General features: G+C 36.7%; 2 long non-coding RNA genes across 2 annotated transcripts; both read right to left on the reverse strand.

The window, feature by feature from the left end:
* Positions 1 to 5,344: 5,344 nt before the first annotated feature.
* On the reverse strand, positions 5,345 to 7,766 carry LOC130647959 (uncharacterized). The gene is made up of 2 exons (XR_008982912.1): positions 7,030 to 7,766; positions 5,345 to 5,476 (listed from the first exon to the last, which is right to left on the reverse strand). It is a non-coding gene; the product is annotated as an uncharacterized LOC130647959 (long non-coding RNA).
* Positions 7,767 to 22,370: 14,604 nt separating this feature from the next.
* LOC130647960 (uncharacterized) lies at positions 22,371 to 24,828 on the reverse strand. Its single transcript, XR_008982913.1, has 2 exons — positions 24,046 to 24,828; positions 22,371 to 22,502 (listed from the first exon to the last, which is right to left on the reverse strand). It is a non-coding gene; the product is annotated as an uncharacterized LOC130647960 (long non-coding RNA).
* Between the last annotated feature and the right edge of the window lie 2,752 nt (positions 24,829 to 27,580).

A 27,580-nucleotide genomic window follows, 5' to 3' on the forward strand; every position in this document is an offset into this window, starting at 1 on the left:
TTGCCGGCGATTAAACTTCTTTTATTCAGCGTCTCATCAAAAATGAAAACATTTTTGAAAACTACAAGTCTTATGCGTTTTAGTGGTGAAAAAATAATTTAAAAAATCCTTCTGGAAATGAGTTTACTCACAGGGTACCTTCTTTATATACATTCGACTATACGGCCCAAGCCTGGGATTTACGGGAAATCGCGGGTTTTCGTTTGCCGGCGATTAAACCTCTTTCATTAAGCGTCGCATCAAAAATGAAAACACTTTTAAAAACTACAAGTCTCATGCGTTTTAGTGGTGATAAAAAAATTTAAAAAATCGCTCGGAAAAAGAATTTACACCCTGGGTACTTTCTTTGTATACTTTTGACTATACGGGCCGAGTCCGGGATTTACGGGAAATCGCGGGTTTTCGTTTGCCGGCGATTAAACTTCTTTTATTCAGCGTCCCATCAAAAATGAAAACATTTTTAAAAACTACAAGTCTCATGCGTTTTAGTGGTGAAAAAATATTTTAAAAAATCGTTCGGGAAATTAGTTTACTCCCTGGGTACTTTCTTTGTATACTTTTGACTATACGGGCCGAGTCCGGGATTTACGGAAAGTCGCGGGTTTTAGATTGCCGACGATTAAACTTCTTTTATTCAGCGTCTCATCAAAAATGAAAACATTTTTAAAAACTACAAGTCTCATGCGTTTTAGTGGTGAAATAATAATTTAAAAAATCGTTCGGGAAATGAGTTTACACCCTGGGTACTTTCTTTGTATACTTTTGACTTTACAGGTCCAGTCCGGGATTTACGGGAAATCGCAGGTTTTCGTTTGCCGGCGTTTAAACTTCTTTTATTCAGCGTCTCATCAAAAATGAAAACAAGTTTGAAGACTACAAGTCTCATGCGTTTTAGTGGTGAAAAAATATTTTAAAAAATCGTTCGGGAAATGAGTTTACTCCCTGGGTACTTTCTTTGTATACTTTTGACTATACGGGCCAAGCCCGGAATTTACGGGAAATCGCGGGTTTTCGTTTGCCGGCGATTAAACTTCTTTTATTCAGCGTCTCATCAAAAATGAAAACATTTTTGAAAACTACAAGTCTTATGCGTTTTAGTGGTGAAAAAATAATTTAAAAAATCGTTCTGGAAATGAGTTTACTCACAGGGTACTTTCTTTATATACATTCGACTATACGGCCCAAGCCCGGGATTTACGGGAAATCGCGGGTTTTCGTTTGCCGGCGATTAAACCTCTTTCATTAAACGTCTCATCAAAAATGAAAACACTTTTGAAAACTACAAGTCTCATGCGTTTTAGTGGTGAAAAAAAAATTTAAAAAATCGTTCGGAAAATGAGTTTACTCCCCGGGTACTTTCTTTGTAAACATTTGACTATACAGGCCGAGTCCGGGATTTACGGGAAATCGCGGGTTTTCGTTTGCCGGCGATTAAACTTCTTTTATTCAGCGTCCCATCAAAAATGAAAACATTTTTGAAAACTACAAGTCTCATGCGTTTTAGTGGTGAAAAAATATTTTAAAAAATCGTTCGGGAAATGAGTTAACTCCCTGGGTACTTTCTTTGTATACTTTTGACTATACGGGCCGAGTCCGGGATTTACGGAAAGTCGCGGGTTTTAGTTTGCCGACGATTAAACTTCTTTTATTCAGCGTCTCATCAAAAATGAAAACATTTTTAAAAACTACAAGTCTCATGGGCTTTAGAGGTGAAATAATAATTTAAAAAATCGTTCGGGTAATGAGTTTACACCCGGGGTACTTTCTTTGTATACTTTTGACTATACGGGCCGAGTCCGGGATTTTCGGTAAATCGCAGGTTTTCGTTTGCCGGCGATTAAACTTCTTTTATTCAGCGTCTCATCAAAAATGAAAACATTTTTGAAAACTACAAGTCTCATGCGTTTTAGTGGTGAAAAAATAATTTAAAAAATCGTTCGGGAAATGAGTTTACTCCCTGGGTACTTTCTTTGTATACTTTTGATTATACGGGCCGAGTCCGGGGTTTTCGGGAAATGGCGGGTTTTCGTTTGCCGGCGATTAAACTTCTTTTATTCAGCGTCTCATCAAAAATAAAACATTTTTGAAAACTACAAGTCTCATGCGTTTTAGTGGTGAAAAGATAATTTAAAAAATCGTTCGGGAAATGAGTTTACACCCTGGGTACTTTCTTTGTATTCTTTTGACTTTACAGGTCCAGCCCGGGATTTACGGGAAATCGCGGGTTTTCGTTTGCCGGCGATTAAACTTCTTTTATTCAGCGTCTCATCAAAAATGAAAACATTTTTGAAAACTACAAGTCTTATGCGTTTTAGTGGTGAAAGAATAATTTAAATAATCGTTCTGGAAAGGAGTTTACTCACAGGGTACTCTCTTTATATACATTCGACTATAAGGCCCAAGCCCGGGATTTACGGGAAATCGCCGGTTTTCGTTTGCCGGCGATTAAACTTCTTTTATTCAGCGTCTCATCAACAATGAAAACATTTTTGAAAACTACAAGTCTCATGCGTTTTAGTGGTGAAAAAATATTTTAAAATATCGTTCGGGAAATGAGTTAACTCCCTGGGTACTTTCTTTGTATACTTTTGACTATACGGGCCGAGTCCGGGATTTACGGAAAGTCGCGGGTTTTAGTTTGCCGACGATTAAACTTCTTTTATTCAGCGTCTCATCAAAAATGAAAACATTTTTGAAAACTACAAGTCTCATGCGTTTTAGTGGTGAAAAAATAATTTAAAAAATCGTTCGGGAAATGAGTTTACTCACAGGGTACTCTCTTTATATACATTCGACTATACGGCCCAAGCCCGGGATTTACGGGAAATCGCGGGTTTTCGTTTGCCGGCGATTAAACTTCTTTTATTCAGCGTCTCATCAACAATGAAAACATTTTTGAAAACTACAAGTCTCATGCGTTTTAGAGGTGAAATAATAATTTAAAAAATCGTTCGGGTAATGAGTTTACACCCGGGGTACTTTCTTTGTATACTTTTGACTATACGGGCCGAGTCCGGGATTTTCGGTAAATCGCAGGTTTTCGTTTGCCGGCGGTTAAACTTCTTTTATTCAGCGTCTCATCAAAAATGAAAACATTTTTGAAAACTACAAGTCTCATGCGTTTTAGTGGTGAAAAAATAATTTAAAAAATCGTTCGGGAAATGAGTTTACTCCCTGGGTACTTTCTTTGTATACTTTTGATTATACGGGCCGAGTCCGGGGTTTCCGGGAAATGGCGGGTTTTCGTTTGCCGGCGATTAAACTTCTTTTATTCAGCGTCTCATCAAAAATAAAACATTTTTGAAAACTACAAGTCTCATGCGTTTTAGTGGTGAAAAGATAATTTAAAAAATCGTTCGGGAAATGAGTTTACACCCTGGGTACTTTCTTTGTATACTTTTGACTTTACAGGTCCAGTCCGGGATTTACGGGAAATCGCAGGTTTTCGTTTGCCGGCGTTTAAACTTCTTTTATTCAGCGTCTCATCAAAAATGAAAACAAGTTTGAAGACTACAAGTCTCATGCGTTTTAGTGGTGAAAAAATAATTTAAAAAATCGTTCGGGAAATGAGTTTACTCCCTGGGTACTTTCTTTGTATACTTTTGACTATCCGGGCCAAGCCCGGGATTTACGGGAAATCGCGGGTTTTCGTTTGCCGGCGATTAAACTTCTTTTATTCAGCGTCTCATCAAAAATGAAAACATTTTTGAAAACTACAAGTCTTATGCGTTTTAGTGGTGAAAAAATAATTTAAAAAATCGTTCTGGAAATGAGTTTACTCACAGGGTACTTTCTTTATATACATTCGACTATACGGCCCAAGCCCGGGATTTACGGGAAATCGCGGGTTTTCGTTTGCCGGCGATTAAACTTCTTTTATTCAGCGTCTCATCAACAATGAAAACATTTTTGAAAACTACAAGTCTCATGCGTTTTAGTGGTGAAAAAGTAATTTGAAAAATCGTTCGGAAAATGAGTTTACTCCCTGGGTACTTTCTTTGTATACTTTTGATTATACGGGCCGAGTCCAGGGTTTCCGGGAAATGGCGGGTTTTCGTTTGCCGGCGATTAAACTTCTTTTATTCAGCGTCTCATCAAAAATAAAACATTTTTGAAAACTACAAGTCTCATGCGTTTTAGTGGTGAAAAGATAATTTAAAAAATCGTTCGGGAAATGAGTTTACACCCTGGGTACTTTCTTTGTATACTTTTGACTTTACAGGTCCAGTCCGGGATTTACGGGAAATCGCGGGTTTTCGTTTGCCGGCGATTAAACTTCTTTTATTCAGCGTCTCATCAAAAATGAAAACATTTTTGAAAACTACAAGTCTTATGCGTTTTAGTGGTGAAAAAATAATTTAAAAAATCGTTCTGGAAATGAGTTTACTCACAGGGTACTTTCTTTATATACATTCGACTATACTGCCCAAGCCCGGGATTTACGGGAAATCGCGGGTTTTCGTTTGCCGGCGATTAAACCTCTTTCATTAAACGTCTCATCAAAAATGAAAACACTTTTAAAAACTACAAGTCTCATGCGTTTTAGTGGTGAAAAAAAAATTTAAAAAATCGTTCGGAAAATGAGTTTACTCCCTGGGTATTTTCTTTGTATACTTTTTACTATACGGGCCAAGCCCGGGACTTGGGGGAAATCGCTGGTTTTCGTTTGCCGGCGATTAAACCTCTTTCATTAAGCGTCTCATCAAAAATGAAAACATTTTTGAAAACTACAAGTCTCATGCGTTTTAGTGGTGAAAAAATAATTTAAACTAGAAATTAAAAAAAAGGTTGCGAAGCATTTCGCAAGTTGCAAGCAAAATTAAACTATCCAATACTTTGTCCCTAGCGCTTCTTGTTTAATTGGCGCTAACATCTTCCGAAATACATCAAAATTGAATATCACATAGAAGAACCCTGGGGACGAGGTAGGAAAATAAACGCTCTGCGGAACAATTCGTTGCTCAAAAACAGTTTTTTTGCGAATAGACTGCGCGAGTATTTGATGTGCGTGGGATATTCTTTTCAAAATGTGCGAGAAAATTAGATTACGCGAAACTAACAAAAACGAATAACGCGTGTTAAAATTTTGTACCGCCCTTTCCCACAGAATGGTAAAAGTAAAGAGCGCAATACAAAATTACACTTTTAGCAGTATTCCGAAAGATATGTGATACATCGAGTTGTACTACCCGCAGAAGTTGGTCCTAACGTTAACGATTTCGTAAATGACCTCACAACAAAACAGTATTTTTTTCACGTAAAAATACCGGCAGTAGAAGCCACAGAATCTGCTGGAACGAATTTCGAAAACTCACGGGAAACAATTAAAACAAAAACAAACAAATCAAAACAGTTTTTTAACTTTATCAAGATTTATTAAATAGCTTCAAATTTGGGCAGAAAAACAATAACGGATTCGCCTTCTTTTCACCACACGCATTAGAAGATTACATCACTCACTCCCATTGTACACAATCTAAAAGAAAAAGAAAACATTTTCATATAGTGAAGCTTCCAGTGCCTTTAAGGGATGGCCAAGTCAATGGAATTGAAAGCACTGTTTTTCATCTTATAAATAATTAAGGCTATTTCGGAAAAGTATAAAAGAAAAAAACTAAACAATTTAGCAACTTTACTAATTTTATACGCAAAGTTCCAACCATACCAACAGTTTCCAAATCTGAAAAAATAATTTTAGAAGTGTTTATTTTTTTAAAATTTGATTGATGCAAGGCCAAGGAAAATTAAATAAGTTTATTGTCCTAGACCCATTTAAAAACATATGCTTCTCATCATTCGGTTTTTTTTCAACCAACATTAATGTAATCACCCAGAGGAAATTATAATGTCTCTTGTGTGTGTTTTAGAAGCTGAGTACACAAATACACAAATATTACAGGTGCTGAACTTTGGCAATCATATTTTGCAATCAGACCCTTTTAAAAACTATGCTGAACCATGTCAATTATTAAATTCAGCACTAATAGAAAAGCACCTTGGATAGGATTCTTTGTTGGGCGAATAAAATGACTGACAAATGGTTTATCGTGAATGAAATAGTAATTTTTACACAAATAATTTAAAAAATAATGAACTTTGTTATGTGGGTTGTTCTTAAACACACGTGGGCGGTGGACAAAAAACTGTGATGTAATTTCTCTTGGTCTATTATTCCTGAGAATATTCTAAAATAAGAGGGTGTCAATAAACTGCAAACAGCCACATATATAAGGGCGAGTTCGGGCAACTTTTCCAATTAAATTAGTGATTGTCTTCCAAAACCGCCCGCACTTTCCCGAACTTGCCTGGAGCATTTTCAAAATTCAATTTCTTGTAACATACCTTGTGGACGATAGTTGGAAAAAGATGCTTTAAGAGAAAGAAGTTAATAAAAATTAAAAGTTATTTACAAGTAAATTTTATCAAAAACCATCAAAAACAGTTCTTTTAAGAACTTTACTACCACATAGTTTACTTTATGGTCTATGCAGGTTTTTTCAGGTGAATACTTCAATTTTTTTGCAAAACGCTAAACTTGCCCAAAAACGCCTGCACGTTATACGGCGTATGCAGCTTATCAGCACCTTTGTTCTAAAATTACAAGCAGTTTCGAAGATGCCAACGCCGTTTAGAGGACGTGGTGCGGCTTGGGCATCCTTGAAGTTCTGTTTAATGACAGTTTTAATGTTTTAATGTCGTTTTAAACCTTGTTCTCAGGGAGGGTGTACGGAAAACTAATTCCTATTGACAATTACATTGCTGTTGGTTTGATAGCAAAAGTGGATATTTTTTTAATTACTGAAACAGGTTACTTATATAATAAATAAAAAATGATAAAAAACGGTTGGTCAGCTCACTCTAGCGCCCAGAGCTATTTGTTTTGTCTGCGCCCTAGCTACAGGTTTTCCTATATCTGGCTATCAGTTAGGTAGTAATACAGCTTCTCCATATGTATTCTACAAATTACTTTCAATTCTTTTATACAAAACTGAGCTCTAGCTAGCTACCTTTTGTGTGATTAAGCCTTACCTTGATTTGGATAAAACCAATTAAAATTGATAATATTGTATTCTTACATCCTCTTAGAAACAATAAAATAAAACACAGCTCGGCGCGTTTTAATTGTACAAATTACTTCAATTTTTCTTTAGGAATGGGTACCTTACACAGGAGCTTTCCAATCCAACTAAAATCTCCAGAAAAAGCACAGCAACAAAAAAGCTTAAAATACACAAGTAAAGTCGATTAGAAACAGGACTAGCAATAAATTTTTTCAAAAGAAGAAAACCGTTTTAATACTATTATGTTTCATTAAAATACAACTATAATAGTATTAGAAGCAAAATTTCAAAGTAATTAATTAATTATTTATACAATAATTAGCTATAATACAAAGAAATAAGGCATATTTTGGGTCTGTAAAATATACGTGTCTAAAATGCCGACTACCGTTTCTTGTTCACGGCATATTCCTCTTTGTGTGTTCAAGTTCGGCGGACGTATAATCCGGACCAAAAGACGGGGGGGGGTCAAAATCCGGGGGTGGGGGGGTACGAGCCGTACTTATTGCATTTTTTACTAAACTTATACTTTAACCCCTCGGTCCAAACTTATTTGTTTTATTAGAAAAAAAAATACCCTAGCTTTATGTGCAAAAATATCAGTCCTATTTCTTTACGCTGATTTTATATGATTTTTTTTCTATCGAAATTTTGAGAATCTCAATAATTCTCTTGGTATACCTCGCGTGTAGCAAACGTGCTCCACAATTTCGCTTCGCTCAATTGCTTCGCAAAAATCGTTCGGAAAATGAGTTTACTCCCTGGGTACTTTCTTTGTATACTTTTGACTATACGGGCCGAGTCCGGGATTTACGGGAAGTCGCGGGTTTTCGTTTGCCGGCGATTAAACTTCTTTTATTCAGCGTCTCATCAAAAATGAAAACATTTTTAAAAACTACAAGTCTCATGGGCTTTAGTGGTGAAATAATAATTTAAAAAATCGTTCGGGAAATGAGTTTACACCCTGGATACTTTCTTTGTATACTTTTGACTATACGGGCCAAGTCCGGGATTTTCGGTAAATCACAGGTTTTCGTTTGCCGGCGATTAAAGTTCTTTTATTCAGCGTCTCATCAAAAATGAAAACAAGTTTGAAGACTACAAGTCTCATGCGTTTTAGTGGTGAAAAAATAATTTAAAAAATCGTTCGGGAAATGAGTTTACTCCCTGGGTACTTTCTTTGTATACTTTTGACTATACGGGCCGAGTCCGGGATTTTCGGTAAATCGCAGGTTTTCGTTTGCCGGCGATTAAACTTCTTTTATTCAGCGTCTCATCAAAAATAAAAACAAGTTTGAAGACTACAAGTCTCATGCGTTTTAGTGGTGAAAAAATAATTTAAAAAATCGTTCAGGAAATGAGTTTACTCCCTGGGTACTTTCTTTGTATACTTTTGACTATACGGGCCAAGCCGGGATTTACGGGAAATCGCGGGTTTTCGTTTGCCGGCGATTAAACTTCTTTTATTCAGCGTCTCATCAAAAATGAAAACATTTTTGAAAACTACAAGTCTTATGCGTTTTAGTGGTGAAAAAATAATTTAAAAAATCGTTCTGGAAATGAGTTTACTCACAGGGTACTTTCTTTATATACATTCGACTATACGGCCCAAGCCCGGGATTTACGGGAAATCGCGGGTTTTCGTTTGCCGGCGATTAAACCTCTTTCATTAAGCGTCTCATCAAATATGAGAACATTTTTGAAAACTACAAGTCTCATGCGTTTTAGTGGTGAAAAAAAAATTTAAAAAATCGTTCGGAAAATGAGTTTAATCCCCGGGTACTTTCTTTGTAAACTTTTGACTATACAGGCCGAGTCCGGGATTTACGGGAAATCGCGGGTTTTCGTTTGCCGGCGATTAAACTTCTTTTATTCAGCGTCCCATCAAAAATGAAAACATTTTTGAAAACTACAAGTCTCATGCGTTTTAGTGGTGAAAAAATAATTTAAAAAATCGTTCGGAAAATGAGTTTACTCCCTGGGTACTCTCTTTGTATACTTTTGACTATACGGGCCGAGACCGGGATTTACGGGAAGTCGCGGGTTTTCGTTTGCCGGCGATTAAACTTCTTTTATTCAGCGTCTCATCAAAAATGAAAACATTTTTAAAAACTACAAGTCTCATGGGCTTTAGTGGTGAAATAATAATTTAAAAAATCGTTCGGGAAATGAGTTTACACCCTGGGTACTTTCTTTATGTACTTTTGACTATACGGGCCGAGTCCGGGATTTACGGGAAATCGCGGGTTTTTCTTTGCCGGCGATTAAACTTCTTTTATTCAGCGTCCCATCAAAAATGAAAACATTTTTGAAAACTACAAGTCTCATGCGTTTTAGTGGTGAAAAAATAATTTAAAAAATCGTTCGGGAAATCAGTTTACTCCCTGGGTACTTTCTTTGTATACTTTTGACTATACGGGCCGAGTCCGGGATTTACGGAAAGTCGCGGGTTTTAGTTTGGTGACGATTAAACTTCTTTTATTCAGCGTCTCATCAAAAATGAAAACATTTTTAAAAACTACAAGTCTTATGGGCTTTAGAGGTGAAATAATAATTTTAAAAATCGTTCGGGTAATGAGTTTACACCCGGAGTACTTTCTTTGTATACTTTTTACTATACGGGCCGAGTCCGGGATTTTCGGTAAATCGCAGGTTTTCGTTTGCCGGCGATTAAACTTCTTTTATTCAGCGTCTCATCAAAAATGAAAACATTTTTGAAAACTACAAGTCTCATGCGTTTTAGTGGTGAAAAAATAATTTAAAAAGTCGTTCGGGAAATGAGTTTACTCCCTGGGTACTTTCTTTGTATACTTTTGATTATACGGGCCGAGTCCGGGGTTTCCGGGAAATGGCGGGTTTTCGTTTGCCGGCGATTAAACTTCTTTTATTCAGCGTCTCATCAAAAATAAAACATTTTTGAAAACTACAAGTCTCATGCGTTTTAGTGGTGAAAAGATAATTAAAAAAATCGTTCGGGAAATGAGTTTACACCCTGGGTACTTTCTTTGTATACTTTTGACTTTACAGGTCCAGTCCGGGATTTACGGGAAATCGCAGGTTTTCGTTTGCCGGCGTTTAAACTTCTTTTATTCAGCGTCTCATCAAAAATGAAAACAAGTTTGAAGACTACAAGTCTCATGCGTTTTAGTGGTGAAAAAATAATTTTAAAAATCGTTCGGGAAATGAGTTTACTCCCTGGGTACTTTCTTTGTATACTTTTGACTATACGGGCCAAGCCCGGGATTTACGGGAAATCGCGGGTTTTCGTTTGCCGGCGATCAAACTTCTTTTATTCAGCGTCTCATCAAAAATGAAAAAATTTTTGAAAACTACAAGTCTTATGCGTTTTAGTGGTGAAAAAATAATTTAAAAAATCGTTCTGGAAATGAGTTTACTCACAGGGTACTTTCTTTATATACATTCGACTATACGGCCCAAGCCCGGGATTTACGGGAAATCGCGGGTTTTCGTTTGCCGGCGATTAAACCTCTTTCATTAAGCGTCTCATCAAAAATGAAAACACTTTTGAAAACTACAAGTCTTATGCGTTTTAATGGTGAAAAAAAAATTTAAAAAATCGTTCGGAAAATGAGTTTACTCCCCGGGTACTTTCTTTGTATACTTTTGACTTTACAGGTCCAGTCCGGGATTTACGGGAAATCGCAGGTTTTCGTTTGCCGGCGTGTAAACTTCTTTTATTCAGCGTCTCATCAAAAATGAAAACAAGTTTGAAGACTACAAGTCTCATGCGTTTTAGTGGTGAAAAAATAATTTAAAAAATCGTTCGGGAAATGAGTTTACTCCCTGGGTACTTTCTTTGTATACTTTTGACTATACGGGCCAAGCCCGGGATTTACGGGAAATCGCGGGTTTTCGTTTGCCGGCGATTAAACTTCTTTTATTCAGCGTCTCATCAAAAATGAAAACATTTTTGAAAACTACAAGTCTTATGCGTTTTAGTGGTGAAAAAATAATTTAAAAAATCGTTCTGGAAATGAGTTTACTCACAGGGTACCTTCTTTATATACATTCGACTATACGGCCCAAGCCCGGGATTTACGGGAAATCGCGGGTTTTCGTTTGCCGGCGATTAAACCTCTTTCATTAAGGGTCTCATCAAAAATGAAAACACTTTTAAAAACTACAAGTCTCATGCGTTTTAGTGGTGAAAAAAAAATTTAAAAAATCGTTCGGAAAAAGAATTTACTCCCCGGGTACTTTCTTTGTAAACTTTTGACTATACAGGCCGAGTCCGGGATTTACGGGAAATCGCGGGTTTTCGTTTGCCGGCGATGAAACTTCTTTTATTCAGCGTCCCATCAAAAATGAAAACATTTTTGAAAACTACAAGTCTCATGCGTTTTAGTGGTGAAAAAATATTTTAAAAAATCGTTCGGGAAATGAGTTTACTCCCTGGGTACTTTCTTTGTATACTTTTGACTATACGGGCCGAGTCCGGGATTTACGGAAAGTCGCGGGTTTTAGATTGCCGACGATTAAACTTCTTTTATTCAGCGTCCCATCAAAAATGAAAACATTTTTGAAAACTACAAGTCTCATGCGTTTTAGTGGTGAAAAAATATTTTAAAAAATCGTTCGGGAAATGAGTTTACTCCCTGGGTACTTTCTTTGTATACTTTTGACTATACGGGCCGAGTCCGGGATTTACGGAAAGTCGCGGGTTTTAGATTGCCGACGATTAAACTTCTTTTATTCAGCGTCTCATCAAAAATGAAAACATTTTTAAAAACTACAAGTCTCATGCGTTTTAGTGGTGAAATAATAATTTAAAAAATCGTTCGGGAAATGAGTTTACACCCTGGGTACTTTCTTTGTATACTTTTGACTTTACAGGTCCAGTCCGGGATTTACGGGAAATCGCAGTTTTTCGTTTGCCGGCGTTTAAACTTCTTTTATTCAGCGTCTCATCAAAAATGAAAACAAGTTTGAAGACTACAAGTCTCATGCGTTTTAGTGGTGAAAAAATATTTTAAAAAATCGTTCGGGAAATGAGTTTACTCCCTGGGTACTTTCTTTGTATACTTTTGACTATACGGGCCAAGCCCGGGATTTACGGGGAATCGCGGGTTTTCGTTTGCCGGCGATTAAACTTCTTTTATTCAGCGTCTCATCAAAAATGAAAACATTTTTGAAAACTACAAGTCTTATGCGTTTTAGTGGTGAAAAAATAATTTAAAAAATTGTTCTGGAAATGAGTTTACTCACAGGGTACTTTCTTTATATACATTCGACTATACGGCCCAAGCCCGGGATTTACGGGAAATCGCGGGTTTTCGTTTGCCGGCGATTAAACTTCTTTTATTCAGCGTCCCATCAAAAATGAAAACATTTTTGAAAACTACAAGTCTCATGCGTTTTAGTGGTGAAAAAATATTTTAAAAAATCGTTCGGGAAATGAGTTAACTCTCTGGGTACTTTCTTTGTATACTTTTGACTATACGGGCCGAGTCCGGGATTTACGGAAAGTCGCGGGTTTTAGTTTGCCGACGATTAAACTTCTTTTATTCAGCGTCTCATCAAAAATGAAAACATTTTTAAAAACTACAAGTCTCATGGGCTTTAGAGGTGAAATAATAATTTAAAAAATCGTTCGGGTAATGAGTTTACACCCGGGGTACTTTCTTTGTATACTTTTGACTATACGGGCCGAGTCCGGGATTTTCGGTAAATCGCAGGTTTTCGTTTGCCGGCGATTAAACTTCTTTTATTCAGCGTCTCATCAAAAATGAAAACATTTTTGAAAACTACAAGTCTCATGCGTTTTATTGGTGAAAAAATAATTTAAAAAATCGTTCGGGAAATGAGTTTACTCCCTGGGTACTTTCTTTGTATACTTTTGATTATACGGGCCGAGTCCGGGGTTTTCGGGAAATGGCGGGTTTTCGTTTGCCGGCGATTAAACTTCTTTTATTCAGCGTCTCATCAAAAATAAAACATTTTTGAAAACTACAAGTCTCATGCGTTTTAGTGGTGAAAAGATAATTTAAAAAATCGTTCGGGAAATGAGTTTACTCCCTGGGTACTTTCTTTGTATTCTTTTGACTTTACAGGTCCAGTCCGGGATTTACGGGAAATCGCAGGTTTTCGTTTGCCGGCGTTTGAACTTCTTTTATTCAGCGTCTCATCAAAAATGAAAACAAGTTTGAAGACTACAAGTCTCATGCGTTTTAGTGGTGAAAAAATAATTTAAAAAATCGTTCGGGAAATGAGTTTACTCCCTGGGTACTTTCTTTGTATACTTTTGACTATCCGGGCCAAGCCCGGGATTTACGGGAAATCGCGGGTTTTCGTTTGCCGGCGATTAAACTTCTTTTATTCAGCGTCTCATCAAAAATGAAAACATTTTTGAAAACTACAAGTCTTATGCGTTTTAGTGGTGAAAGAATAATTTAAATAATCGTTCTGGAAAGGAGTTTACTCACAAGGTACTCTCTTTATATACATTCGACTATACGGCCCAAGCCCGGGATTTACGGGAAATCGCGGGTTTTCGTTTGCCGGCGATTAAACCTCTTTCATTAAGCGTCTCATCAAATATGAGAACATTTTTGAAAACTACAAGTCTCATGCGTTTTAGTGGTGAAAAAAAAATTTAAAAAATCGTTCGGAAAATGAGTTTAATCCCCGGGTACTTTCTTTGTAAACTTTTCACTATACAGGCCGAGTCCGGGATTTACGGGAAATCGCGGGTTTTCGTTTGCCGGCGATTAAACTTCTTTTATTCAGCGTCCCATCAAAAATGAAAACATTTTTGAAAACTACAAGTCTCATGCGTTTTAGTGGTGAAAAAATAATTTAAAAAATCGTTCGGAAAATGAGTTTACTCCCTGGGTACTCTCTTTGTATACTTTTGACTATACGGGCCGAGTCCGGGATTTACGGGAAGTCGCGGGTTTTCGTTTGCCGGCGATTAAACTTCTTTTATTCAGCGTCTCATCAAAAATGAAAACATTTTTAAAAACTACAAGTCTCATGGGCTTTAGTGGTGAAATAATAATTTAAAAAATCGTTCGGGAAATGAGTTTACACCCTGGCTACTTTCTTTATGTACTTTTGACTATACGGGCCGAGTCCGGGATTTACAGGAAATCGCGGGTTTTTCTTTGCCGGCGATTAAACTTCTTTTATTCAGCGTCCCATCAAAAATGAAAACATTTTTGAAAACTACAAGTCTCATGCGTTTTAGTGGTGAAAAAATAATTTAAAAAATCGTTCGGGAAATGAGTTTACTCCCTGGGTACTTTCTTTGTATACTTTTGACTATACGGGCCGAGTCCGGGATTTACGGAAAGTCGCGGGTTTTAGTTTGCCGGCGATTAAACTTCTTTTATTCAGCGTCTCATCAAAAATGAAAACATTTTTAAAAACTACAAGTCTTATGGGCTTTAGAGGTGAAATAATAATTTTAAAAATCGTTCGGGTAATGAGTTTACACCCGGAGTACTTTCTTTGTATACTTTTTACTATACGGGCCGAGTCCGGGATTTTCGGTAAATCGCAGGTTTTCGTTTGCCGGCGATTAAACTTCTTTTATTCAGCGTCTCATCAAAAATGAAAACATTTTTGAAAACTACAAGTCTCATGCGTTTTAGTGGTGAAAAAATAATTTAAAAAGTCGTTCGGGAAATGAGTTTACTCCCTGGGTACTTTCTTTGTATACTTTTGATTATACGGGCCGAGTCCGGGGTTTCCGGGAAATGGCGGGTTTTCGTTTGCCGGCGATTAAACTTCTTTTATTCAGCGTCTCATCAAAAATAAAACATTTTTGAAAACTACAAGTCTCATGCGTTTTAGTGGTGAAAAGATAATTAAAAAAATCGTTCGGGAAATGGGTTTACACCCTGGGTACTTTCTTTGTATACTTTTGACTTTACAGGTCCAGTCCGGGATTTACGGGAAATCGCAGGTTTTCGTTTGCCGGCGTTTAAACTTCTTTTATTCAGCGTCTCATCAAAAATGAAAACAAGTTTGAAGACTACAAGTCTCATGCGTTTTAGTGGTGAAAAAATAATTTTAAAAATCGTTCGGGAAATGAGTTTACTCCCTGGGTACTTTCTTTGTATACTTTTGACTATACGGGCCAAGCCCGGGATTTACGGGAAATCGCGGGTTTTCGTTTGCCGGCGATCAAACTTCTTTTATTCAGCGTCTCATCAAAAATGAAAACATTTTTGAAAACTACAAGTCTTATGCGTTTTAGTGGTGAAAAAATAATTTAAAAAATCGTTCTGGAAATGAGTTTACTCACAGGGTACTTTCTTTATATACATTCGACTATACGGCCCAAGCCCGGGATTTACGGGAAATCGCGGGTTTTTGTTTGCCGGCGATTAAACCTCTTTCATTAAGCGTCTCATCAAAAATGAAAACACTTTTGAAAACTACAAGTCTCATGCGTTTTAATGGTGAAAAAAAAATTTAAAAAATCGTTCGGAAAATGAGTTTACTCCCCGGGTACTTTCTTTGTATACTTTTGACTTTACAGGTCCAGTCCGGGATTTACAGGAAATCGCAGGTTTTCGTTTGCCGGCGTGTAAACTTCTTTTATTCAGCGTCTCATCAAAAATGAAAACAAGTTTGAAGACTACAAGTCTCATGCGTTTTAGTGGTGAAAAAATAATTTAAAAAATCGTTCGGGAAATGAGTTTACTCCCTGGGTACTTTCTTTGTATACTTTTGACTATACGGGCCAAGCCCCGGATTTACGGGAAATCGCGGGTTTTCGTTTGCCGGCGATTAAACTTCTTTTATTCAGCGTCTCATCAAAAATGAAAACATTTTTGAAAACTACAAGTCTTATGCGTTTTAGTGGTGAAAAAATAATTTAAAAAATCGTTCTGGAAATGAGTTTACTCACAGGGTACCTTCTTTATATACATTCGACTATACGGCCCAAGCCCGGGATTTACGGGAAATCGCGGGTTTTCGTTTGCCGGCGATTAAACCTCTTTCATTAAGCGTCTCATCAAAAATGAAAACACTTTTAAAAACTACAAGTCTCATGCGTTTTAGTGGTGAAAAAAAAATTTAAAAAATCGTTCGGAAAAAGAATTTACTCCCCGGGTACTTTCTTTGTAAACTTTTGACTATACAGGCCGAGTCCGGGATTTACGGGAAATCGCGGGTTTTCGTTTGCCGGCGATTAAACTTCTTTTATTCAGCGTCCCATTAAAAATGAAAACATTTTTGAAAACTACAAGTCTCATGCGTTTTAGTGGTGAAAAAATATTTTAAAAAATCGTTCGGGAAATGAGTTTACTCCCTGGGTACTTTCTTTGTATACTTTTGACTATACGGGCCGAGTCCGGGATTTACGGAAAGTCGCGGGTTTTAGATTGCCGACGATTAAACTTCTTTTATTCAGCGTCCCATCAAAAATGAAAACATTTTTGAAAACTACAAGTCTCATGCGTTTTAGTGGTGAAAAAATATTTTAAAAAATCGTTTGGGAAATGAGTTTACTCCCTGGGTACTTTCTTTGTATACTTTTGACTATACGGGCCGAGTCCGGGATTTACGGAAAGTCGCGGGTTTTAGATTGCCGACGATTAAACTTCTTTTATTCAGCGTCTCATCAAAAATGAAAACATTTTTAAAAACTACAAGTCTCATGCGTTTTAGTGGTGAAATAATAATTTAAAAAATCGTTCGGGAAATGAGTTTACACCCTGGGTACTTTCTTTGTATACTTTTGACTTTACAGGTCCAGTCCGGGATTTACGGGAAATCGCAGGTTTTCGTTTGCCGGCGTTTAAACTTCTTTTATTCAGCGTCTCATCAAAAATGAAAACAAGTTTGAAGACTACAAGTCTCATGCGTTTTAGTGGTGAAAAAATATTTTAAAAAATCGTTCGGGAAATGAGTTTACTCCCTGGGTACTTTCTTTGTATACTTTTGACTATACGGGCCAAGCCCGGGATTTACGGGGAATCGCGGGTTTTCGTTTGCCGGCGATTAAACCTCTTTCATTAAGCGTCTCATCAAAAATGAAAACACTTTTAAAAACTACAAGTCTCATGCGTTTTAGTGGTGAAAAAAAAATTTAAAAAATCGTTCGGAAAAAGAATTTACTCCCCGGGTACTTTCTTTGTAAACTTTTGACTATACAGGCCGAGTCCGGGATTTACGGGAAATCGCGGGTTTTCGTTTGCCGGCGATTAAACTTCTTTTATTCAGCGTCCCATCAAAAATGAAAACATTTTTGAAAACTACAAGTCTCATGCGTTTTAGTGGTGAAAAAATATTTTAAAAAATCGTTCGGGAAATGAGTTTACTCCCTGGGTACTTTCTTTGTATACTTTTGACTATACGGGCCGAGTCCGGGATTTACGGAAAGTCGCGGGTTTTAGATTGCCGACGATTAAACTTCTTTTATTCAGCGTCCCATCAAAAATGAAAACATTTTTGAAAACTACAAGTCTCATGCGTTTTAGTGGTGAAAAAATATTTTAAAAAATCGTTCGGGAAATGAGTTTACTCCCTGGGTACTTTCTTTGTATACTTTTGACTATACGGGCCGAGTCCGGGATTTACGGAAAGTCGCGGGTTTTAGATTGCCGACGATTAAACTTCTTTTATTCAGCGTCTCATCAAAAATGAAAACATTTTTAAAAACTACAAGTCTCATGCGTTTTAGTGGTGAAATAATAATTTAAAAAATCGTTCGGGAAATGAGTTTACACCCTGGGTACTTTCTTTGTATACTTTTGACTTTACAGGTCCAGTCCGGGATTTACGGGAAATCGCAGGTTTTCGTTTGCCGGCGTTTAAACTTCTTTTATTCAGCGTCTCATCAAAAATGAAAACAAGTTTGAAGACTACAAGTCTCATGCGTTTTAGTGGTGAAAAAATATTTTAAAAAATCGTTCGGGAAATGAGTTTACTCCCTGGGTACTTTCTTTGTATACTTTTGACTATACGGGCCAAGCCCGGGATTTACGGGGAATCGCGGGTTTTCGTTTGCCGGCGATTAAACTTCTTTTATTCAGCGTCTCATCAAAAATGAAAACATTTTTGAAAACTACAAGTCTTATGCGTTTTAGTGGTGAAAAAATAATTTAAAAAATTGTTCTGGAAATGAGTTTACTCACAGGGTACTTTCTTTATATACATTCGACTATACGGCCCAAGCCCGGGATTTACGGGAAATCGCGGGTTTTCGTTTGCCGGCGATTAAACCTCTTTCATTAAACGTCTCATCAAAAATGAAAACACTTTTGAAAACTACAAGTCTCATGCGTTTTAGTGGTGAAAAAAAAATTTAAAAAATCGTTCGGAAAATGAGTTTACTCCCCGGGTACTTTCTTTGTAAACTTTTGACTATACAGGCCGAGTCCGGGATTTACGGGAAATCGCGGGTTTTCGTTTGCCGGCGATTAAACTTCTCTTATTCAGGGTTCCATCAAAAATGAAAACATTTTTGAAAACTACAAGTCTCATGCGTTTTAGTGGTGAAAAAATATTTTAAAAAATCGTTCGGGAAATGAGTTAACTCTCTGGGTACTTTCTTTGTATACTTTTGACTATACGGGCCGAGTCCGGGATTTACGGAAAGTCGCGGGTTTTAGTTTGCCGACGATTAAACTTTTTTTATTCAGCGTCTCATCAAAAATGAAAACATTTTTAAAAACTACAAGTCTCATGGGCTTTAGAGGTGAAATAATAATTTAAAAAATCGTTCGGGTAATGAGTTTACACCCGGGGTACTTTCTTTGTATACTTTTGACTATACGGGCCGAGTCCGGGATTTTCGGTAAATCGCAGGTTTTCGTTTGCCGGCGATTAAACTTCTTTTATTCAGCGTCTCATCAAAAATGAAAACATTTTTGAAAACTACAAGTCTCATGCGTTTTAGTGGTGAAAAAATAATTTAAAAAATCGTTCGGGAAATGAGTTTACTCCCTGGGTACTTTCTTTGTATACTTTTGATTATACGGGCCGAGTCCGGGGTTTTCGGGAAATGGCGGGTTTTCGTTTGCCGGCGATTAAACTTCTTTTATTCAGCGTCTCATCAAAAATAAAACATTTTTGAAAACTACAAGTCTCATGCGTTTTAGTGGTGAAAAGATAATTTAAAAAATCGTTCGGGAAATGAGTTTACACCCTGGGTACTTTCTTTGTATTCTTTTGACTTTACAGGTCCAGTCCGGGATTTACGGGAAATCGCAGGTTTTCGTTTGCCGGCGTTTGAACTTCTTTTATTCAGCGTCTCATCAAAAATGAAAACAAGTTTGAAGACTACAAGTCTCATGCGTTTTAGTGGTGAAAAAATAATTTAAAAAATCGTTCGGGAAATGAGTTTACTCCCTGGGTACTTTCTTTGTATACTTTTGACTATCCGGGCCAAGCCCGGGATTTACGGGAAATCGCGGGTTTTCGTTTGCCGGCGATTAAACTTCTTTTATTCAGCGTCTCATCAAAAATGAAAACATTTTTGAAAACTACAAGTCTTATGCGTTTTAGTGGTGAAAGAATAATTTAAATAATCGTTCTGGAAAGGAGTTTACTCACAGGGTACTCTCTTTATATACATTCGACTATACGGCCCAAGCCCGGGATTTACGGGAAATCGCGGGTTTTCGTTTGCCGGCGATTAAACTTCTTTTATTCAGCGTCTCATCAACAATGAAAACATTTTTGAAAACTACAAGTCTCATGCGTTTTAGTGGTGAAAAAATATTTTAAAATATCGTTCGGGAAATGAGTTAACTCCCTGGGTACTTTCTTTGTATACTTTTGACTATACGGGCCGAGTCCGGGATTTACGGAAAGTCGCGGGTTTTAGTTTGCCGACGATTAAACTTCTTTTATTCAGCGTCTCATCAAAAATGAAAACATTTTTGAAAACTACAAGTCTCATGCGCTTTAGTGGTGAAAAAATAATTTAAAAAATCGTTCGGGAAATGAGTTTACTCACAGGGTACTCTCTATATACACATTCGACTATACGGCCCAAGCCCGGGATTTACGGGAAATCGCGGGTTTTCGTTTGCCGGCGATTAAACTTCTTTTATTCAGCGTCTCATCAACAATGAAAACATTTTTGAAAACTACAAGTCTCATGCGTTTTAGAGGTGAAATAATAATTTAAAAAATCGTTCGGGTAATGAGTTTACACCCGGGGTACTTTCTTTGTATACTTTTGACTATACGGGCCGAGTCTGGGATTTTCGGTAAATCGCAGGTTTTCGTTTCCGGCGGTTAAACTTCTTTTATTCAGCGTCTCATCAAAAATGAAAACATTTTTAAAAACTACAAGTCTCATGCGTTTTAGTGGTGAAAAAATAATTTAAAAAATCGTTCGGGAAATGAGTTTACACCCTGGGTACTTTCTTTGTATACTTTTGACTTTACAGGTCCAGTCCGGGATTTACGGGAAATCGCAGGTTTTCGTTTGCCGGAGTTTAAACTTCTTTTATTCAGCGTCTCATCAAAAATGAAAACAAGTTTGAAGACTACAAGTCTCATGCGTTTTAGTGGTGAAAAAATAATTTAAAAAATCGTTCGGGAAATGAGTTTACTCCCTGGGTACTTTCTTTGTATACTTTTGACTATCCGGGCCAAGCCCGGGATTTACGGGAAATCGCGGGTTTTCGTTTGCCGGCGATTAAACTTCTTTTATTCAGCGTCTCATCAAAAATGAAAACATTTTTGAAAACTACAAGTCTTATGCATTTTAGTGGTGAAAAAATAATTTAAAAAATCGTTCTGGAAATGAGTTTACTCACAGGGTACTTTCTTTATATACATTCGACTATACGGCCCAAGCCCGGGATTTACGGGAAATCGCGGGTTTTCGTTTGCCGGCGATTAAACTTCTTTTATTCAGCGTCTCATCAACAATGAAAACATTTTTGAAAACTACAAGTCTCATGCGTTTTAGTGGTGAAAAAATAATTTAAAAAATCGTTCGGAAAATGAGTTTACTCCCTGGGTACTTTCTTTGTATACTTTTGATTATACGGGCCGAGTCCAGGGTTTCCGGGAAATGGCGGGTTTTCGTTTGCCGGCGATTAAACTTCTTTTATTCAGCGTCTCATCAAAAATAAAACATTTTTGAAAACTACAAGTCTCATGCGTTTTAGTAGTGAAAAGATAATTTAAAAAATCGTTCGGGAAATGAGTTTACACCCTGGGTACTTTCTTTGTATACTTTTGCCTTTACAGGTCCAGTCCGGGATTTACGGGAAATCGCGGGTTTTCGTTTGCCGGCGATTAAACTTCTTTTATTCAGCGTCTCATCAAAAATGAAAACATTTTTGAAAACTACAAGTCTTATGCGTTTTAGTGGTGAAAAAATAATTTAAAAAATCGTTCTGGAAATGAGTTTACTCACAGGGTACTTTCTTTATATACATTCGACTATACGGCCCAAGCCCGGGATTTACGGGAAATCGCGGGTTTTCGTTTGCCGGCGATTAAACCTCTTTCATTAAACGTCTCATCAAAAATGAAAACACTTTTAAAAACTACAAGTCTCATGCGTTTTAGTGGTGAAAAAAAAATTTAAAAAATCGTTCGGAAAATGAGTTTACTCCCTGGGTATTTTCTTTGTATACTTTTTACTATACGGGCCAAGCCCGGGACTTGGGGGAAATCGCTGGTTTTCGTTTGCCGGCGATTAAACCTCTTTCATTAAGCGTCTCATCAAAAATGAAAACATTTTTGAAAACTACAAGTCTCATGCGTTTTAGTGGTGAAAAAATAATTTAAACTAGAAATTAAAAAAAAGGTTGCGAAGCATTTCGCAAGTTGCAAGCAAAATTAAACTATCCAATACTTTGTCCCTAGCGCTTCTTGTTTAATTGGCGCTAACATCTTCCGAAATACATCAAAATTGAATATCACATAGAAGAACCCTGGGGACGAGGTAGGAAAATAAACGCTCTGCGGAACAATTCGTTGCTCAAAAACAGTTTTTTTGCGAATAGACTGCGCGAGTATTTGATGTGCGTGGGATATTCTTTTCAAAATGTGCGAGAAAATTAGATTACGCGAAACTAACAAAAACGAATAACGCGTGTTAAAATTTTGTACTGCCTTTTCCCACAGAATGGTAAAAGTAAAGAGCGCAATACAAAATTACACTTTTAGCAGTATTCCGAAAGATATGTGATACATCGAGTTGTACTACCCGCAGAAGTTGGTCCTAACGTTAACGATTTCGTAAATGACCTCACAACAAAACAGTATTTTTTTCACGTAAAAATACCGGCAGTAGAAGCCACAGAATCTGCTGGAACGAATTTCGAAAACTCACGGGAAACAATTAAAACAAAAACAAACAAATCAAAACAGTTTTTTAACTTTATCAAGATTTATTAAATAGCTTCAAATTTGGGCAGAAAAACAATAACGGATTCGCCTTCTTTTCACCACACGCATTAGAAGATTACATCACTCACTCCCATTGTACACAATCTAAAAGAAAAAGAAAACATTTTCATATAGTGAAGCTTCCAGTGCCTTTAAGGGATGGCCAAGTCAATGGAATTGAAAGCACTGTTTTTCATCTTATAAATAATTAAGGCTAATTCGGAAAAGTATAAAAGAAAAAAACTAAACAATTTGGCAACTTTACTAATTTTATACGCAAAGTTCCAACCATACCAACAGTTTCCAAATCTGACAAAATAATTTTAGAAGTGTTTATTTTTTTAAAATTTGATTGATGCAAGGCCAAGGGAAATTAAATAAGTTTATTGTCCTAGACCCATTTAAAAACATATGCTTCTCATCATTCGGTTTTTTTTCAACCAACATTAATGTAATCACCCAGAGGAAATTATAATGTCTCTTGTGTGTGTTTTAGAAGCTGAGTACACAAATACACAAATATTACAAGTGCTGAACTTTGGCAATCATATTTTGCAATCAGACCCTTTTAAAAACTATGCTGAACCATGTCAATTATTAAATTCAGCAATAATAGAAAAGCACCTTGGATAGGATTCTTTGTTGGGCGAATAAAATGACTGACAAATGGTTTATCGTGAATGAAATAGTAATTTTTACACAAATAATTTAAAAAATAATGAACTTTGTTATGTGGGTTGTTCTTAAACACACGTGGGCGGTGGACAAAAAACTGTGATGTAATTTCTCTTGGTCTATTATTCCTGAGAATATTCTAAAATAAGAGGGTGTCAATAAGCTGCAAACAGCCACATATATAAGGGCGAGTTCGGGCAACTTTTCCAATTAAATTAGTGATTGTCTTCCAAAACCGCCCGCACTTTCCCGAACTTGCCTGGAGCATTTTCAAAATTCAATTTCTTGTAACATACCTTGTGGACGATAGTTGCTTTAAGAGAAAGAAGTTATTAAAAATTAAAAGTTATTTACAAGTAAATTTTATCAAAAACCATCAAAAACAGTTCTTTTAAGAACTTTACTACCACATAGTTTACTTTATGGTCTATGCAGGTTTTTTCAGGTGAATACTTCAATTTTTTTGCAAAACGCTAAACTTGCCCAAAAACGCCTGCACGTTATACGGCGTATGCAGCTTATCAGCACCTTTGTTCTAAAATTACAAGCAGTTTCGAAGATGCCAACGCCGTTTAGAGGACGTGGTGCGGCTTGGGCATCCTTGAAGTTCTGTTTAATGACAGTTTTAATGTTTTAATGTCGTTTTAAACCTTGTTCTCAGGGAGGGTGTACGGAAAACTAATTCCTATTGACAATTACATTGCTGTTGGTTTGATAGCAAAAGTGGATATTTTTTTAATTACTGAAACAGGTTACTTATATAATAAATAAAAAATGATAAAAAACGGTTGGTCAGCTCACTCTAGCGCCCAGAGCTATTTGTTTTGTCTGCGCCCTAGCTACAGGTTTTCCTATATCTGGCTATCAGTTAGGTAGTAATACAGCTTCTCCATATGTATTCTACAAATTACTTTCAATTCTTTTATACAAAACTGAGCTCTAGCTAGCTACCTTTTGTGTGATTAAGCCTTACCTTGATTTGGATAAAACCAATTAAAATTGATAATATTGTATTCTTACATCCTCTTAGAAACAATAAAATAAAACACAGCTCGGCGCGTTTTAATTGTACAAATTACTTCAATTTTTCTTTAGGAATGGGTACCTTACACAGGAGCTTTCCAATCCAACTAAAATCTCCAGAAAAAGCACAGCAACAAAAAAGCTTAAAATACACAAGTAAAGTCGATTAGAAACAGGACTAGCAATAAATTTTTTCAAAAGAAGAAAACCGTTTTAATACTATTATGTTTCATTAAAATACAACTATAATAGTATTAGAAGCAAAATTTCAAAGTAATTAATTAATTATTTATACAATAATTAGCTATAATACAAAGAAATAAGGCATATTTTGGGTCTGTAAAATATACGTGTCTAAAATGCCGACTACCGTTTCTTGTTCACGGCATATTCCTCTTTGTGTGTTCAAGTTCGGCGGACGTATAATCCGGACCAAAAGACGGGGGGGGGTCAAAATCCGGGGGTGGGGGGGTACGAGCCGTACTTATTGCATTTTTTACTAAACTTATACTTTAACCCCTCGGTCCAAACTTATTTGTTTTATTAGAAAAAAAAATACCCTAGCTTTATGTGCAAAAATATCAGTCCTATTTCTTTACGCTGATTTTATATGATTTTTTTTCTATCGAAATTTTGAGAATCTCAATAATTCTCTTGGTATACCTCGCGTGTAGCAAACGTGCTCCAAAATTTCGCTTCGCTCGCTTCGCTCGCAAAGCTCAATTGCTTCGCAAAAATTGTTCGGAAAATGAGTTTACTCCCTGGGTACTTTCTTTGTATACTTTTGACTATACGAACCGAGTCCGGGATTTACGGGAAGTCGCGGGTTTTCGTTTGCCGGCGATTAAACTTCTTTTATTCAGCGTCTCATCAAAAATGAAAACATTTTTAAAAACTACAAGTCTCATGGGCTTTAGTGGTGAAATAATAATTTAAAAAATCGTTCGGGAAATGAGTTTACACCCTGGGTACTTTCTTTGTATACTTTTGACTATACGGGCCGAGTCCGGGATTTTCGGTAAATCACAGGTTTTCGTTTGCCGGCGATTAAAGTTCTTTTATTCAGCGTCTCATCAAAAATGAAAACAAGTTTGAAGACTACAAGTCTCATGCGTTTTAGTGGTGAAAAAATAATTTAAAAAATCGTTCGGGAAATGAGTTTACTCCCTGGGTACTTTCTTTGTATACTTTTGACTATACGGGCCGAGTCCGGGATTTTCGGTAAATCGCAGGTTTTCGTTTGCCGGCGATTAAACTTCTTTTATTCAGCGTCTCATCAAAAATGAAAACATTTTTGAAAACTACAGGTCTTATGCGTTTTAGTGGTGAAAACATAATTTAAAAAATCGTTCTGGAAATGAGTTTACTCACAGGGTACTTTCTTTATATACATTCGACTATACGGCCCAAGCCCGGGATTTACGGGAAATCGCGGGTTTTCGTTTGCCGGCGATTAAACCTCTTTCATTAAGCGTCTCATCAAATATGAGAACATTTTTGAAAACTACAAGTCTCATGCGTTTTAGTGGTGAAAAAAAAATTTAAAAAATCGTTCGGAAAATGAGTTTAATCCCCGGGTACTTTCTTTGTAAACTTTTGACTATACAGGCCGAGTCCGAGATTTACGGGAAATCGCGGGTTTTCGTTTGCCGGCGATTAAACTTCTTTTATTCAGCGTCCCATCAAAAATGAAAACATTTTTGAAAACTACAAGTCTCATGGGTTTTAGTGGTGAAAAAATAATTTAAAAAATCGTTCGGAAAATGAGTTTACTCCCTGGGTACTCTCTTTGTATACTTTTGACTATACGGGCCGAGTCCGGGATTTACGGGAAGTCGCGGGTTTTCGTTTGCCGGCGATTAAACTTCTTTTATTCAGCGTCTCATCAAAAATGAAAACATTTTTAAAAACTACAAGTCTCATGGGCTTTAGTGGTGAAATAATAATTTAAAAAATCGTTCGGGAAATGAGTTTACACCCTGGGTACTTTCTTTATGTACTTTTGACTATACGGGCCGAGTCCGGGATTTACGGGAAATCGCGGGTTTTTCTTTGCCGGCGATTAAACTTCTTTTATTCAGCGTCCCATCAAAAATGAAAACATTTTTGAAAACTACAAGTCTCATGCGTTTTAGTGGTGAAAAAATAATTTAAAAAATCGTTTGGGAAATGAGTTTACTCCCTGGGTACTTTCTTTGTATACTTTTGACTATACGGGCCGAGTCCGGGATTTACGGAAAGTCGCGGGTTTTAGTTTGCCGACGATTAAACTTCTTTTATTCAGCGTCTCATCAAAAATGAAAACATTTTTAAAAACTACAAGTCTTATGGGCTTTAGAGGTGAAATAATAATTTTAAAAATCGTTCGGGTAATGAGTTTACACCCGGGGTACTTTCTTTGTATACTTTTTACTATACGGGCCGAGTCCGGGATTTTCGGTAAATCGCAGGTTTTCGTTTGCCGGCGATTAAACTTCTTTTATTCAGCGTCTCATCAAAAATGAAAACATTTTTGAAAACTACAAGTCTCATGCGTTTTAGTGGTGAAAAAATAATTTAAAAAGTCGTTCGGGAAACGAGTTTACTCCCTGGGTACTTTCTTTGTATACTTTTGATTATACGGGCCGAGTCCGGGGTTTCCGGGAAATGGCGGGTTTTCGTTTGCCGGCGATTAAACTTCTTTTATTCAGCGTCTCATCAAAAATAAAACATTTTTGAAAACTACAAGTCTCATGCGTTTCAGTGGTGAAAAGATAATTAAAAAAATCGTTCGGGAAATGAGTTTACACCCTGGGTACTTTCTTTGTATACTTTTGACTTTACAGGTCCAGTCCGGGATTTACGGGAAATCGCAGGTTTTCGTTTGCCGGCGTTTAAACTTCTTTTATTCAGCGTCTCATCAAAAATGAAAACAAGTTTGAAGACTACAAGTGTCATGCGTTTTAGTGGTGAAAAAATAATTTAAAAAATCGTTCGGGAAATGAGTTTACTCCCTGGGTACTTTCTTTGTATACTTTTGACTATACGGGCCAAGCCCGGGATTTACGGGAAATCGCGGGTTTTCGTTTGCCGGCGATTAAACTTCTTTTATTCAGCGTCTCATCAAAAATGAAAACATTTTTGAAAACTACAAGTCTTATGCGTTTTAGTGGTCAAAAAATAATTTAAAAAATCGTTCTGGAAATGAGTTTACTCACAGGGTACTTTCTTTATATACATTCGACTATACGGCCCAAGCCCGGGATTTACGGGAAATCGCGGGTTTTCGTTTGCCGGCGATTAAACCTCTTTCATTAAGCGTCTCATCAAAAATGAAAACACTTTTGAAAACTACAAGTCTAATGCGTTTTAATGGTGAAAAAAAAATTTAAAAAATCGTTCGGAAAATGAGTTTACTCCCCGGGTACTTTCTTTGTATACTTTTGACTTTACAGGTCCAGTCCGGGATTTACGGGAAATGGCAGGTTTTCGTTTGCCGGCGTGTA

The sequence above is a fragment of the Hydractinia symbiolongicarpus genome, chromosome 6, assembly GCF_029227915.1.
Source record: "Hydractinia symbiolongicarpus strain clone_291-10 chromosome 6, HSymV2.1, whole genome shotgun sequence".
NCBI classification, from domain to species: Eukaryota; Metazoa; Cnidaria; class Hydrozoa; order Anthoathecata; family Hydractiniidae; genus Hydractinia; species Hydractinia symbiolongicarpus.